The following is a 17,167-nucleotide window of genomic DNA, read 5'->3' on the forward strand; positions in this document are numbered from 1 at the left end:
TGCAAACCATTCTTCTCAATGGAACTTGAAACGGGCTGTTGAGTGGCAGCCGCGTCCTGCTGATAACGACGGGGAGGCAGAGGAAGGCGAGATAAGTATCGAGCACAACTGTGTGCGGGCATTTTTGGGGTCTATTTTTCTCCTTTTTTTGTATACCGTAGCCAGGGTAGCACGCAAAGAATTAAGCTTGCAAGTGGCCGCGTGAGACAGCCAAGGTGTAAGGTCCAAGGTTAGATCGTTTGTAGCCATAACCCGACTCACCGAGGTGTAAGTTCTATTGGAATGACAAAAGAGGGCAGGGAAACGTCGAGCAAGGGCTGTGGTAGCCATAACCTAAGACGTCTAGGGTGACTTCGTAAATCTCAAGATGATATGCCGGCTCAGTCTTTCGAAGATGCTCATAGGTGCAGGGTGTGCATGCGTGCGTTCATAGGGATGAGTGCATGCGTGTATGTATGAGCGATTGCGTCTGTACTGTGTTAAAAAAAAGGGTTATGGTGGAGTGGGGGATCCAAAGATCGGACCAGAAGGACATCGTTGCTCCATTTCCATTGTGAACCATTGTGATGGAGTGGTAGAAAACTAGAAATCGAGACCTTTTAAGATATCCCGCCAGATAGGAGTGTGCAATGGATTTGTCATCCCAAGGTCATTGGAGGGCGACCAGCCATATTTGGAGCCCAAGTAAGGAGAGTCCTGGGTTGTGTCAGTGGCGTGAAGCTTCGATAGGTGTTGAAGGAGGAGGCATAGGTTCATATGCTTCAGAGAAGCGAACCCAAGACCTCCATGAGAGAAGGGGGCGCACACCAGGTCCCAAGCAACTTTGCATTGGCCACCTGTGACCGATTCTTGCCCAGCCCAGAAAAAATGCTCCACACCGTTTGTCAACGAGAGCTTCTGTAGCAAGCAAGCTGGATGCTTGGTTGAAGGGCCAAACTGTAGATGCCTTGGGCTTCTGAATCTTCTCTAGTACTAGTACATAGTTTGTTATTCACCAGGTCTGTACCGTAGCACCTCTGCTATTCAGTGACAGCGACGAGTGCATTCACCAAAATCAAAGATGACAGCAGCAGCAGCCACGCACTCCGCCAAGACGCCCCAGTACTCGACAGAAGAAGATCAAGTGATGGTCATCCTGGAAGAATTCATGTAGAGAAGTGTGTTCAGGAGCTGCCCGGGACGACTTCAGACATTGCTTGCGATATGCTTCCTCAAAGCCTTGAATGTATGTATACCCTGGCAGATGAAACATATCAAGTTAAATTTCCTTTCTTCCTAATTGTGGTTGTTATCAGGTTGAAGCTGCCATTTTCCAATAGCTTTTATGACATTATTAGTAGTCCCGCTTTGTCCTTTACCTCCAGATAGATAGAGGCCGTTCTCAGAGACCCGCATGCGCATCGTGCAGCTACCATCGTGCACCCAACTGGAAATGCCAAAATGAGTTTGCAGTGTTGAAACACGTCGTTCTCTGGCCGCCTGAGAGTGCCGACATGTGCCGCACTGCGCTGTTATTCCACCCCAACTCTATTACTCCACTCCTGCACACAAAAGTGTTTGAGGATATATGCACGTGATGAGGGAAGAAGAATCTCTTTTAATCTGTCAAGTACCTTCCTTCTAATCTGACAGTAGTACTGACGTTACCTTTACTTGCAGAATGAGCGAAGCACCTGGTATCAGGATCAAAATGCCTTCGCTGCCTTTATCCGTCCGAAAGCTTATCCAAGTGAAGAGAATTGTAAGAAGTAGAACACACGGCCTGTTATCAGCAGGAGAGACGGATGGTATTTGCATGAGATGTTAACAACGGGCTCTCCATTATGTCTAATCTAATCGACATGATCTTATTGTTGGTAGAGCTACTATTTTCTCATGTCCATGGCATGTACCGATCGACCTCTACAAGGGTGTCTTCAGAGTATACTACTTCAATATAGCATTGCCGTGCCTGCGGTTCTAGTTTTAACTATCTATTTAGACCCCTTTCATGTTTGAGGTTCTCATCGGCTGAAATTTTTCAGCAATTAAAACTAAAAATATTTGAGGGATTAAATGGACTTATATTTCCTGTTAGATGTGTATAGTCTCTCTTGCACTTTACCATACACATGTATATGTATTGGTCTTTGTGAACAAATGCGAAATAAACCTAGCGGTTAATTTGTCAAGCACAAAACCTACAACAACTAGGCTCACCTATATACACCAACAACTTATGCTAAGCAAGATAAACAACTAGGTGATAGCAAGATATATAACAAGAAACAATATGGCTATCACAAAGTAAAGTGCATAAGTAAAGGGCTCGGGTAAGAGATAACCGAGGCACGCGGAGACGATGATGTATCCCGAAGTTCACACCCTTGCGGATGCTAATCTCCGTTTGGAGCGGTGTGGAGGCACAATGCTCCCCAAGAAGCCACTAGGGCCACCGTAATCTCCTCACGCCCTCGCACAATGCAAGATGCCGTGATTCCACTAAGGGACCCTTGAGGGCGGTCACCGAACCCGTACAAATGGCAACCCTTGGGGGCGGTCACCGAACCCGTACACTTTGGCAACCCTTGGGGGCGGTCACCGAAACCCGTCAAATTGCTCGGGGCGATCTCCACAACCTAATTGGAGACCCCGACGCTTGCCCGGAGCTTTACACCACAATGATTGAGCTCCGAACACCACCAACCGTCTAGGGCGCCCAAGCACCCAAGAGGAACAAGCTCAAGGGTACCAAGCACCCAAGAGTAATAAGCTTCTCAACTTGTAACTTCCACGTATCACCGTGGAGAACTCAAACCGATGCACCAAATGCAATGGCAAGGGCACACGGAGTGCCCAAGTCCTTCTCTCTCAAATCCCACCGAAGCAACTAATGCTAGGGAGGAAAATGAGAGGAAGAACAAGAAGGAGAACACCAAGAACTCCAATATCTAGATCCAATGGGTTCCCCTCACATAGAGGAGAAAGTGATTGGTGGAAATGTGGATCTAGGTCTCCTCTTTCTTTTCCCTCAAAAACTAGCAAGAATCCATGGAGGGATTGAGAGTTAGCAAGCTCGAAGAAGGTCAACAATGGGGGAAGAACACGAGCTCAAAGGATAAGGTTCATTGGGGAAGAAGACCCCCTTATATAGTGGGGGAACAATCCAACCGTTACCCCCCACACCAGCCCCGCAGAGAGCGGTACTACCGCTTGGCCAGCGGTACTACCGCTCCCCCTCGCAGTACTGCCGCTGGGCCCGGAGCGGTACTACCGCGGTGGCAGGGCGGTACTACCGCAAACGAGCGGTACTACGGCCCCCACTGCCGCGGCTAGTACCGTAGAACCCGACACGAAAAAAGATCCCTCGAATCGAGGCGGTACTAGTACGAGACCGCAGCGGTACTACGGCTGGGGGCTACCAGCGGTACTACCGCTTGTAGCACCCAAGCGGTACTACCGCTCCGGCCCGCGGTACTACCGCCGGGACCAAAACTGCCATAACTTCTGCATATGAGCTCCGAATTGAGCAAACTCAAGCTTGTTGGAAAGAGGAAGGCGAGTAGTATCAAAACAGCGACTGGTTATAGTAAGAAGAGGCAGGGGAGGTATGCCAACAAATAGAGGAGTGAAACCTCCAACCGAAAAGAACCGGCATAACCTCCAACATCGAAAACATCATAGAAGATGCGAGTGAACTCCGTTTTCGATGAACTCGAGCTTGTCATCAAGATGACCATAAGCTCCAAAACTCATAAAGAGAAGAACCAAACAAGAACCAATAAAGATGATGCAAGGATGCAATGGTTTGAGCTCTCTATGAACGATACGATCAAGCTACTCATCGAGAGCCCCCCTTGATAGTACGGCAATCGATCCTATAACCCGGTCTCCCAACTACCATCATGAGACCGGTAAAATAGAAAACCTATCAAGAGCAAATCTTTGCCTTGCACATGGTCCACCTGAGCTAGATGATAAAGATCTTGACTCCCTCAAGTTGGACCACCTTTCTTGGTTGCGTTGGCTCGATGAAGACTAGTTGATTGCTCCCCATGCTCCACTATGGGTGAGCCACTCTTCCGCACATCTTCACAAGTCCATTGTCACCACAATGGACGGCAAGCTTCAAGCATTTGATCTCTTCATGATGCTTCACTTGAACTTGCACACCGCAACATCTTCACAAGTCCATTGTCACCACAATGGACGGCAAGCTTCAAGCATTTGATCTCTTCATGATGCTTCACTTGAACTTGCACACCGCAACATCTTCACAAGTCCATTGTCACCACAATGGACGGCAAGCTTCAAGCATTTGATCTCTTCATGATGCTTCACTTGAACTTGCACACCGCAACCTAACCCCACAAAGAACTCTCACGAAGATCATGGGTTAGTACACAAAGCGTAATTGACAATGCTTACCACACTATGGGATCGCTTGATCCCTCTCGGTACATCTTCTACGCTTTGTGAGTTGATCAAGTTGATTCACTCTTGACTTAGTCTTGATCAACCATGAATCTTTTCAACTCTCTTCATTTGGATGATGTCTTGAAGATATACATGAATGTTCACACAATCTTCTTCTCCAAGACATGCTTGCAATAAGCTCAACTCTCACATGACCAATCTTTGGATAATTCCTTAATAACACCTTGATCACCACATAAACTCCTTGAAACCAACACATGAACTTCAAGAAATGCCTATGGACAAATTCTTCAAATATAACTCAAGGCAATCATTAGTCCATAGAGATTGTCATCAATTACCAAAACCAAACATGGGGGCACCGCATGTTCTTTCACCTTGGCCCTCCTGTGAATGTAGTTGCCCGTTCCTAACATGGTATCAGATGCTTAGGTTCCTCTCCCGCTCCCGCACGCTCGCAGCTCCGTGCCTAGCTCCCCCGTCGCCGGCCTCCCTCTACCTTGTCGCCGGCGCCGGCCACCTCCTCCCTCGCCCCCGGCTCTCTCCCCCATGCCGCCACGCCGTCTCGCCCCGGCCTGCGCTGCCCCGAGCTCGGCCGGGGCCTGCCGTCGCTGTCCCGCACCGCCCCGAGCGCGGCCGCGGCTTGCCGTTGCCGCCTCGCGCCGCCCCGTGCCTTCCCGTGCTCGGCCGCGGCCGGCAGCCACCTCCCCGCGCCTCCCCGCGCCCGGCCGCGACCTCCCTGCGCCCTGCCGCCCCTGGCCGCCTCCTGCTGCAGCCGGTGCTGCTCAGGGCCGGCCCCTCCCACGCTCGCCCTCCCCCCCGCTTCCTCCATCGGGGCTGGATCGAGCCAGCGCGAGCCCGATCCCGATCTGGATCGGGGTCTCCTGTAGCAGTCTACTGTAGCAGTTGACAAAAAAAAAGAGCTCCTCATGTCTTCTTCGGGCTATGTCGCCGTTCCTCGGTGCTCGGTGATCTTCGATGGCACCAACTATGCCGAGTTTGCGGGCTTTGTGTGTATCCACATGCGCGGTCTCCTTCTGTGGGGTGTTCTCTCTGGCGAGGTCCCCTGTCCGCCTTGCCCTGTTGCTCCAGTGGCTCCTACCCCGCCAGCACCGCCGGTTCTTACTGCTGATGCTTCTCAGGCTGATCCTGATGCCGCCAAGGCTCTCGATGATACTACAGTTGATGCCTATGATCAGCAGATGTCAGCCTATTCGGATGCCCTTTTTGCCTATCGTGATGATCTGTCTGCTTACACTCAGTGGTGCAATGATGATGCTCGTGCTGCTGCTGTTCTTACTGCGAGTGTCCTTCCTCAGTTCGCCTCGGAGTTCATGGGACTTGGCACAGTTGCAGCGATGTGGTCTTATCTCTGTCAGCGCTATCAGCCCTCTGGTGATGCTCTCTACCTATCTGTGGTGCGTCAGGAGCATGCACTCCAGCAAGGTGATTCCTCTGTTGATGAGTTCTATTCACAGTGCTCTGCCATCTGGCGTCAGCTTGACTCTCTTCGGACTGTCGTTTGTGGAACTTGCCGTTGTTGTCAGACTACACGGTCCGACTTGGAGTTTCAGCGGGTTCACGAGTTCTTATCTCGTCTTCGCTCTGAGTTCGAGCCTCGCCGTGCTCACCAGCTCGCTCGTGGTCGTGTTACTATCTTGGAGGTACTTGCTGAGCTTCATGCTGAAGAGACCCGCCTACGCTCTGCTGGGTTACTTGTGGTTCCATCAGTGTTGGCCGCCCGAGCTCCTATGCCACCTGCTCGCCTCACCGCTCCACCGCTCCTGCCTACTCCTTCAGGGGGGTGGGTCGTCCTTCTTATGCTGAGAGGGGCCGGTCGCGCCGTGACACCTTCTGTGGCTACTGCTCTCGGCCAGGTCACCCAGAGTCTGATTGCCGTGAGAAGAAGCGAGACCAGAGGCGCTCCTCTTCCAGTGGGACTCCTGGATCCTCCTCGACCCCGTCACTCACTGACCAGGACATTATGAGGCTCAAGCGTCTCTTAGCTTCCTCAGGCTCTTCGTCGACCGGTTCCGCTGCTGCTGTGACTGCAGCCACTGCTCCACCACCACAGGCATCTACACAGTCAGGTACATCTTCGTGGGTTCTGGATTCTGGAGCCTCTTTTCATATGTCTTCTGATTCTTCCGTGCTGTCTTCTCTCCGACCTCTTGATTCGCCTGTTAATGCTCTTACCGCTGATGGCACACCTCTTCCTGTTGCTAGCCGTGGTCTTCTTTCCACTCCATCTTTTTCAGTTCCTAGTGTTTCACATGTTCCTCGCCTCACCATGAATCTTTTTTCCGCTGCCCAACTTACTGATTCTAGTTGTCGTGTCATTCTTGATACCGACTCTTGCTCCATCCAGGATCGTCGCACCAAGGCTTTGATTGGTGCTGGCCCTCGGCGCCGCGAGTCAGAGGGCCTTTGGGAGGTTGACTGGCTTTGTGTTCCTTCCGCTGCCACCACTTCAGCCAGCTCCCATGCTCTTGCTGCCTCTTCGTCTGCGTCCTTCCAGCAGTGGCATCATCGCCTTGGTCACATATGTGGCTCTTGCTTGTCTTCTTTAGTTCGTTAAGGCCTCTTAGGGTCTGTATCTGGAGATGTTTCTTTACATTGTAATGGCTGCAGACTTGGCAAACAGACCCAGTTACCTTATCCTACCAGTGAGTCGGTATCTCAGCGTCCTTTTGACTTAGTTCATTCTGATGTATGGGGTCCTGCTCCCTTTGATTCGAAAGGTGGTCACCGCTACTATATCTTGTTTATTGATGATTTCTCTCGCTACACTTGGCTCTACTTTATGAAATCTCGTAGCGAGGTTCTCTCTATATACAAACGTTTTGCTGCCATGGTTCACACCCAGTTTTCCACGCCCATTCGTACTTTTCGTGCTAACTCCGCTGGTGAGTTTATCTCCCAGCTGTTGCGTGGTTTTCTTGCAGAACAGGGTACTCTTGCCCAGTTCTCATGTCCTGGTGCACATGCTCAGAATGGCGTTGCCGAACGTAAGCATCGTCATCTACTTGAGACGGCTCGTGCTCTGATGATTGCCGCTTCTCTCCCACCCCATTTTTGGGCTGAGGCTGTTTCTGCATCCACCTATCTCATCAACATACAGCCATCGACTGCTCTGCAGGGTGGTATTCCTATGGAGTGTCTCACTGGTCGCTCTCCTGACTACTCAGCTCTTCGTATGTTTGGATGTGTGTGCTATGTCCTTCTTGCCCCGCGAGAACGCACCAAACTGACTGCTCAGTCGGTTGAGTGTGTTTTTCTTGGCTACAGTGATGAGCACAAGGGCTATCGCTGCTGGGATCCTGTTGGTCGTCGTTTGCGCATCTCGCGTGATGTGACCTTTGACGAGTCTCGCTCTTACTACCCACGTCCTTCTACCTCGAGCTTCTCTGTGGACGATCTTTCTTTTCTTCTTCTCCCTGATACACCATGCTATGTGCCTCCTCATGTTTTTCCTCCTCCGCCTGCACCTCTCCTTCCTTCTCCTTCACCACCGACACCATCTTCCTCATCCTCCTCCTCCAACTCTCCACCATCATCTCCAGTCCGTCACCCCTCTCACCATTTCCTCTTCACTATACTCGTCGCCCTCGTTCTGAGGATGTTTCCCCTGATGCGCCTTCCACCTCTGGTGCACCTCCTTTCACGCCTCCCCCGGTTCATAACCTTCGTGCTCGGCCTCGCCCCCCGCCTTATCGCTACTCTCCTGATCGGTACGGTCTCTCTGTTATTGCTGAGCCCACTTCCTATCGGACTGCCATGACTCAGCCTGAATGACAGCTTGCGATGGCCGAAGAGCTTGCTGCCCTTGAGCGCTCTGGCACATGGGATCTGGTTTCCCTCCCTTCCGGTGTCCGTCCCATCACCTGCAAGTGGGTCTACAAGATTAAGACTCGCTCTAATGGTTCTCTTGAGCGCTACAAAGCGCGCCTTGTGGCCCGTGGTTTCAGCAGGAGCAGGGACGCGATTATGATGAGACATTCGCTCCTGTGGCCCACATGACCACTGTTCGCACTCTTCTTGTTGTTGCTTCTGTTCGTCATTGGTCTATCTCTCAACTTGATGTTCAGAACGTTTTTCTTAATGGCGAGTTGCGTGAGGAGGTTTATATGCAGCCACCACCGGGGTACTATGCTCCTGATGGTTTGGTCTGTCGACTTCGCCGCTCCCTCTATGGTCTTAAACAGGCCCCTCGTGCCTGGTTTGAGCGCTTCGCCTCTGTGGTGACTGCCGCTGGCTTCTTGCCCAGTGATCATGATCCTGCGTTGTTTGTTCACACGTCTCCTCGTGGTCGGACTCTGCTCCTTCTCTATGTTGATGACATGATCATCACTGGTGACGACTCTGACTACATAGCCTTTGTTAAGGCTCGCCTTCGCGACCAGTTCCTCATGACTGATCTTGGTCCACTTCGCTATTTTCTTGGGATTGAGATCTCCTCGACCTCTAATGGCTTCTACATCTCCCAAGAAAAATATATTCAGGATCTTCTTGCTCGCGCTGCTCTCGGTGATGAGCGCACAGTTGTGACTCCTATGGAACTCAACGTTCAGCTTCGTGCTTCTGATGGTGACCCTCTCCCTAACCCCACTCGCTATCGTCACCTTGTTGGCAGTCTTGTCTATCTTGCTGTTACGCGTCCTGATATCTCCTATCCTGTTCATATCCCGAGTCAGTTCGTTTCAGCCCCCACCTCTGTCCACTATAGTCATCTCCTCCGTGTTCTACGATATCTTCGTGGCACGCCCTCTCAGCGCCTTTTCTTTCCCTGCTCCAGCTCTCTTGAGCTCCAGGCCTACTCTGATGCTACCTGGGCTAGTGATCCCTCTGATCGACGCTCGCTGTCTGCTTATTGTGTCTTTCTTGGTGGCTCTCTTATTGCCTGGAAGGCAAAGAAACAGACTGCCGTTTCTCGCTCGAGTACAAAGGCTGAGTTGCGAGCCATGGCTATGCTGACGGCTGAGGTGATCTGGTTACGGTGGTTACTTGAGGACTTTGGTGTGTCTGCTAGTACCTCGACTCCCTTATTGTCAGACAGTACTGGTGCTATCAGTATTGCGCGTGACCCGGTGAAGCATGAGCTCACCAAGCACATCGGTGTGGATGCCCACTTTGTGCGTGTTGCTGTGCAGGATCAGACTCTCGCTCTTCACTATGTGCCCTCTGAGTTACAGTTGGCGGACTTCTTCACGAAGGCACAGACTCAAGCGCAGCATAGTTTTCTTCTCTCCAAACTCAGTGTTGTTGATCCACCATGAGTTTGAGGGAGGGTGTTAGATGTGTATAGTCTCTCTTGCACTTTACCATACACATGTATATGTACTGGCCCTTGGCCCTCCTGTGAATGTAGTTGCCCATTCCTAACATTTCCGACCTGAGGAAGAATGTGAAAACGAAACTGTAACACAAAATGTCATCTTCAGAAACGATGAACAGAAACAACAGTTTTTTTAGAAATGAACACATACGGCGGCATAACATAAGCAAGCAACTTTAACATAACATAAGCAAGCAATTAAAGGTAAGTCCTTTTTTTATACACAATTATATTAACTCGCTAGAATATTTGTGCCCCCGTGCAATTGCCTAGTGTTAACAAAACATACGGATTCCTCCGTCCCAAGTCCAATTATTTATGCTGGAATCCCTACGCGGTATAGTCTCATTTATAGTAGTCATTGGAGGAAGCCAACACCATATATAGTAACCTCATTGCCTGTGCAAACCAGCCTCATTGACCCCCAAGACAAACACCCAGCTCCACAAGAGCAAAACACACACGCACACACACAGGCCTCCCCATCCATCTCCCTCCATGGAGCCGGGATCCACACAAGATGGAGCTGTTAACATGACGAGGGCAATGGAGGCTTTGTCTCCTTGGTTGAACCACCCAAGGAGGACGGTCGTCCAGGTTGAAGTTCTGGTGGTAATGGCCACGGCTCTGCTGCTTCTCCAGCTCATATTGGGCTCTTGCAAGCGGCGGTGGCATCATTCCTTCGTGAAAGGTGCCCTGAGCATGTGTACAACACTTGCATTCCCTCTCGTCCTCTTCACATTGGGTATGATGGACTCCTTCCCAATCAAGAGTTCCTCGTATCCCGTCTGGGCTGCTGTTCTCTTGATGGCTTCAGTGGGCCCGACGGTCGTCCAGAAATATGAATTCTATGGCAGCTTTGGCAAAAAGTACATACAGGTTTTTGTCGAGACCTGTAAATATTGTTTCTATGCATATATGATATCTAGGCTATCAAATTCAAGTTCACCTCGAAGCTTTCTAAAGTGGCATGGTAGTTCAAGTTCCTAGTGTCTCCTGTCTTTCTGCACTCGTTTTATGTACAACGTGTTTGGAGTCCCCGGGGTTAATATTGCTGGGGTACTGCAAGAATTATTGTCACACACTAGTTGCAGATAGGATGGAGAAACATGCAAATGATCATCCATGTGACCCGGACTCTGAGAGCATGAAGGGCTACAATTATGTAGTCTTGGAGAGGCCCATTTTTATCGCTGACCATTTGCTGTGGAAGCAGGATCACCGTGGCAACTCAGATCGATCCATTACCATTGACCAAATATGGGATTGTTGTGGCAACTCAGCTCATGGCAAAGCATTGAAAGACTTATGCCTGTCATATGCCTTGTGTCGGCAACTCTTGAATCGCCGCTACTTCGGGGATATCTGTCCCGAAGCCAGTGTTCTTAAAGGCCACGATTTCGTCTTCACAAAATTGTTGCCATCTGAAGGGGATTTCAGAAGAGCATTCAGAATTATTGAGGTAGAGTTGGGTCTTTGCTATGATTTCTTCTTCACAAAGTATCACTATACCTTTCTATCGATGGAATCATGGCTACCACTCATTCCGTTTTTGGTTTTGCTCAAGATAATTCTCATTTTTACGGTTGGAGTGTTTGCCTTCAGAAAATCACTGGTTATTGAGACACCAAAACCTATCATAGAAGTAAACAGTACAGATGCTGATTACATTATTACTATACTAGTTCTTGGCATAGTCCTCGTAGTGGAACTAGTGCAGGCAGCATTTTATCTAGCTTCAGATTTGGTCCAGGTATCACTAGCCTGCAGGTATGTCAAGAAAAACTGCAATGCAGCCAATGCATTAATTGGAAGAGTAATTGGTTTTCTTAGAAAGGTTATAATTTCTGGGGCATTGAGAAATAAGATCAACCAGGCCTCAATTATTATCCAATCCGTAGAACCAGTAGAGGTTTCTGATGCAGTGAAGGCAGCTATTGCTAGGGGGCTCATAAGAACTGATGGCAAGCTAACCAATGGAGAAGCATTACTAAGGACGAATCAAATGTTTGATAAGTGTTATTGGACATTCAAGGATCACTCTCAGTTCGAAATCATGTTCATCTGGCATATCACAACTGAATATTGTGATATTTCTGATGATCAGACAGATGGGATTACTCGAGATAATGACCGAGGTGTTGCAGTTAATTTGTCTAGATATTGTGCATACTTGATTGCAGCTGTCCCAGAACTGCTTCCGTAGCACGAGGTGGATACAAGAGAGTTGAAAGCAAAGGTGCTGAAAGAACGTAAACAGCTTTTTGGATCCTATAAACATCCTGAGATTTACGATATAAAGAAGAAGTTAGAAGAGATAGAAGAGGGTGATGACCCTGTGACAGTCTTCAAGAAAGGCGTGAAGCTCGGCAAGCAGCTCGCGAGCATGCCGGATGGGCTCCAGCGCTGGAAGGTGATGGGGGATTTCTGGGCCGAGACAATCATCTATGTCGCGCCCTCGCACTCCACCGCCAAGCAACACATGCAACATCTTGAGAATGGTGGGGAGTTCCTCACCCACATCTGGGCTCTGCTTTCTCATGCTGGCATCCTGAACCTTAACAGGGACAAGGATCAGGGGGGCACAGGAAGAGCCTGTATCTGTATGATTCATGTCGACAGAGGAGCAGCCTCCGTCGCCCCCCTTTCGCCACAAGCTGGTTACGTTGTGATTTCCCATCAGTGTTTCTGTTTCATGTGTTAGCACTTCATATGTTTGTACTATGAATAATTGATGCTCTGTGCGTCTCCCGTGCATACCGTGGGTCTCACCGTGCTTACTATATGTATTTCAGAGATGTATTTCCCCACACTGTAGACTGTACCTTGTGTTCTTAGAACTGAAAATTGGTTTGGCCATCATTTGGAAAAGGAATATTTATCCAGGATGCACTACCTCTGTTTCTAAATGTAAGATGTTTTGGCAGTTCAAATTGAGCTGCCGAAGCGTCTTATATTTAGGAACAGAGGATGCACTACATTGCCGTGCATTGGCACTCTTCTGTTCTTCAGTATGTATGTCTTGGAGTTCACAAGGGTCAGATAATTCAGATTCTCACAGTAATTCAGACTTCAGTGTATGTAGTACAGGCTCTGCACTTACCCGAGTGCGAGTGAGTTGCCTCCTCACCCTTGCGCTTGGTTTCTGCGGGTGTCACCGGAGCGCCGCCGCATGCTAGATCCGCCTCGGTCTCCGGTGGCCGCCGGCCGCTCTCCGGCTTGCCGCGCCAAAGAACGGAACGGTATTCTGGAACTAGAAGGTGGGGCAAGGGAGGAGATTGCGGATGGATCTCGCCGACCGCGGGAAGGACCGCCGCGGAGGTGAGCTCGCTCGGTTACTCCGGTGGCCGGCCTGCGATCTGGAGGTCGGAAAGACAGGGGAGGCGGAGGAGGACGAAAGCCCGCTGCGACATACCCACCCATTGCTGTTACTTGGGCTCAACCAAGTGCAACTAATAAGTGGGCTAAAGAGATCTGGCCCAATCATGCATCGTAACCTCTTTTTTTTGCAGGAATTTTACTCCAAGATTATAGAGTTACGGTTCAAGAGGCAAGAGATCCTCGATACATGAGGACCCTTTCTGTAACCAAATAATTGCGGTACACTCAGTTCAGCTACAGCTTGCCAAAAAAACAAAATTCTGCTACTTTGATTTGCTCATGATGAATTTTCCAAGGAATAAACTCCCGATCTACCGGTGAAGTCTTGATCTCTCCAAAGCAAAGTGTCCATACTAAAAACGCTCCAGTGAATCCTCGGCAAAGACAGATAGAGCCGCCGGCGAATCCTACTGGAGAATTATAGGAAGGTCCGTATATTGTAATGCAAGGGCCATGTATTTCTGTCTTGGGAGGTGCAGCAGTCCCAGCATGAGGGCGAGGTGGCTGACCAGGAGATGGTGGACCGGACCAACAACTTGGAGGCTGTCGGTACAGGGGCCGCCGACGAACTGACGGGGCCGGCGGAGCCCCGTCAGGAGCAATGAATCTCCTCAGATGGAACTGCCGAGGGGGTGGGAACTCTCCGACAGTTCGTGACCTTGTGAGTCTAGTGCAGGCTCACTCCCCGAGTATCGTTTTTCTTTGTGAGACTAGGCAGTCTAAGAATAAAATGAAACGTCTTCGTGCTAGGTTAGGTTTGAGAGGTTTTGATGCTTTTGATTGTGTCGGTCTAGTGGTGGTCTTGCTTTGTATTGGCATGAGTCTTTGAGTCTAGATGTAAAAGAAATAAATGAACGATATATTGATGCGTATGTAACTGGTACGGCGGGTGAGCCACCCCGGAGGCTTACCTGTGTCTACGGCGAGCCACAGACGGAGGACCGTCATTGCATGTGGTCCCTTCTCCGTGATCTTCACCAAAACACTAGTAGAAAAAGGGTCAAATGTGAGACACATTAGTCCCGGTTTGCATTTGAGCCGGCACTAATGTGTCCATTAGTGCCGGTTCAAACGGCTAGGCGGGAGGAGATCTTTAGTACCGGTTCAGTGCGAACCTTTAGTACCGGTTCATGCCACGAACCGGTACTAAAGGGGCTGGGGCCCGGCCAGCCCCTTTAGTACCGGTTCGTGGCATGAACCGGTAGTAAAGATGTTGTGGCAGAGGCTGTTTTTAGTCCCACCTCGCTCCCCTAGCAAGATTTTTACCACCTTAAATATGTTACTTCTCAAACTATCACAAGCACTTGGTCGTCATTGAACTCTATGTGTAGAATTTGTGGTCGCAATATGAGTCTTCACCGGTTTCTAAACCGTTGAAGACTCATATTGACAATTCAGATTGTACACAAAAAGATCATTGATAATGACCGTGAAATTGAAAATCACTACAAAATGAACTCTGAAAATGTTGGAACTTGGCATGGTATCATCATTTCACCCGCATAGCATGTGCAAAAGAGTAGAGAGGGTCACGGCGAAATCTGGACGCACTTCGTGTACAAACTGGACAATCTCTTTCGGAGTATCAGAGTTTCGGACGAGAACTCATCTGTTACGCGGGCACTTCAATGTTTCTTAAACTTATTTGAACTCCAAGCTATTTTTGCGTTCAGTATGCAGCATTCAAAGCGACGTCATCAATTTTCAGCACGTTCTGACATCATTTGTTGTTTTTCAGTCATTTACCGATTTGTTTAGAGAGCTAAACGACCGTGAAATTGAAAATCACTACAAAATGAACTCTGAAAATGTTGGAACTTGGCATGGTATCATCATTTCACCCGCATAGCATGTGCAAAAGAGTAGAGAGGGTCATGGCGAAATCTGGACGCACTTCGTGTACAAATTGGACAATCTCTTTCGGAGTATCAGGGTTTCGGACGAGAACTCATCTGTTACACGGGCGCTTCAATGTTTCTTGAACTTATTTGAACTCCAGACTATTTTTGCGTTCAGTATGCAGCATTCAAAGCAACGTCATCAATTTCCAGCACGTTCTGACATCATTTGCTGTTTTTCAGTCATTTACCGATTTGTTTAGAGAGCTAAATGACCGTGAAATTGAAAATCACTACAAAATGAACTCTGAAAATGTTGGAACTTGGCATGGTATCATCATTTCACCCGCATAGCATGTGCAAAAGAGTAGAGAGGGTCACGGCGAAATCTGGACGCACTTCGTGTACAAACTGGACAATCTCTTTCAGAGTATCAGGGTTTCGGACGAGAACTCATCTGTTACACGGGCACTTCAATGTTTCTTAAACTTACAGCAAAAAAAATACTCAGAAATAAATAGAAGAAAATAAATAAAACAGAAAAGACAAAAACTATATAAAAAACTATATAAAAAATTGTTGGGGCGCTGCCCAGTGGGCCTGCCAGACCTAGGGTGTGCATATTCAGGCCCAGAAGGGCCAGCAGGCTCACAGGGCAGTGCGCCATAATTAGGCCCTAAAGCCTGCTATATAGAGAAGTTCGAAGGAGCAGCCGCGGCTGGGTTTATAAACCAGTGCGGCTGCCCTTCTGAAAGATCGTGGATGTCGCCTAGAAGGGGGGGGGGTGAATAGGCGCTTTAAAATAATTACGGTTTAGGCTTGAACAAATGCGGAATAAACCTAGCGGTTAATTTGACAAGCACAAAACCTACAACAACTAGGCTCACCTATGTGCACCAACTACTTATGCTAAGCAAGATAAACAACTAAGTGATAGCATATGACAAGAAACAATATGGCTATCACAAAGTAAAGTGCATAAGTAAAGGGTTCGGGTAAGAGATAACCGAGACACCGAGCTGAACGTGTGCTGATCGCGGAGGTGCCATGCGTTCGGTACTTGGATCGGTTGGATCGCGAAGACGTTCGACTACATCAACCGCGTTACTAAACGCTTCCGCTTTCGGTCTACGAGGGTACGTAGGCACACTCTCCCCGCTCGTTGCTATGCTTCTCCTATATAGATCTTGCGTGATGTAGGTAATTTTTTGAAATACTACGTTCCCCAGTAGTGGTATCAGAGCCAGGTCTATGCGTAGATGTTATATGCACGAGTAGAACACAAAGAGTTGTGGGTGACAATAGTCATACTGCTTACCAGCATGTCATACTTTGATTCGGCGGTATTGTTGGATGAAGCGGCCCAGACCGACATTACATGACCGCGTTCATGAGACTGGTTCTACCGCTGTGCTTCGCACACAGGTGGCTAGTGGGTGTCTGTTTCTCCAACTTTAGTTGAATCGAGTGTGACTACGCCCGGTCCTTGTTGAAGGTTAAAACAACACACTTGACGAAAAATCGTTGTGGTTTTGATGCGTAGGTAAGAACGGTTCTTGCTAAGCCCGTAGCACCCACGTAAAATTTGCAACAACAAAGTAGAGGACGTCTAACTTGTTTTTGCAGGGCTTGCTGTGATGTATAAATTGTTGTATAAACATGATGATATATAAATTGTTGTATGAGATGATCATGTTTTGTAAAAGTTATCAGCAACTGGCAGGAGCCTTATGGTTGTCGCTTTATTGTATGAAATGCAATCGCCATGTAATTGCTTTACTTTATCACTAAGCGGTAGCGATAGTCGTAGAAGCAATAGTTGGCGAGACGACAACGATGCTTCGATGGAGATCAAGGTGTCAAGCCGATGACGATGGTGATCATGACGCTGCTTTGGAAATGGAGATCAAAGGCACAAGATGATGATGGCCATATCATATCACTTATATTGATTGCATGTGATGTTTATCCTTTATGCATCTTATTTTGCTTAGTACGGCGGTAGCATTATAAGATGATCTCTCACTAAAATTTCAAGGTACAAGTGTTCTCCATGAGTATGCACCGTTGCGACAGTTCTTCGTGCTGTGATTGGGTGTGATAAGCTCTACGTTCACATACAACGGGTGCAAGCCAGTTTTGCACACGCAGAATACTCGGGTTAAACTTGACGAGCCTAGCATATGCAGATATGGCC

General features: G+C 48.8%; 1 long non-coding RNA gene across 2 annotated transcripts; it reads right to left on the reverse strand.

The window, feature by feature from the left end:
- Window positions 1–895: 895 nt before the first annotated feature.
- LOC120974913 (uncharacterized) lies at window positions 896–13,152 on the reverse strand. Of its 2 annotated transcripts, none has more exons than XR_005770430.3 (4): window positions 12,855–13,152; window positions 1,648–1,762; window positions 1,359–1,541; window positions 896–1,236 (listed from the first exon to the last, which is right to left on the reverse strand). It is a non-coding gene; the product is annotated as an uncharacterized lncRNA (long non-coding RNA). The 2 variants fall into 2 exon arrangements; XR_012201715.1 differs by lacking the exon at window positions 12,855–13,152 and adding an exon at window positions 2,325–4,923.
- Between the last annotated feature and the right edge of the window lie 4,015 nt (window positions 13,153–17,167).

The sequence above is a fragment of the Aegilops tauschii genome, chromosome 2 (genome assembly GCF_002575655.3).
Source record: "Aegilops tauschii subsp. strangulata cultivar AL8/78 chromosome 2, Aet v6.0, whole genome shotgun sequence".
Lineage (NCBI taxonomy): Eukaryota > Viridiplantae > Streptophyta > Magnoliopsida > Poales > Poaceae > Aegilops > Aegilops tauschii.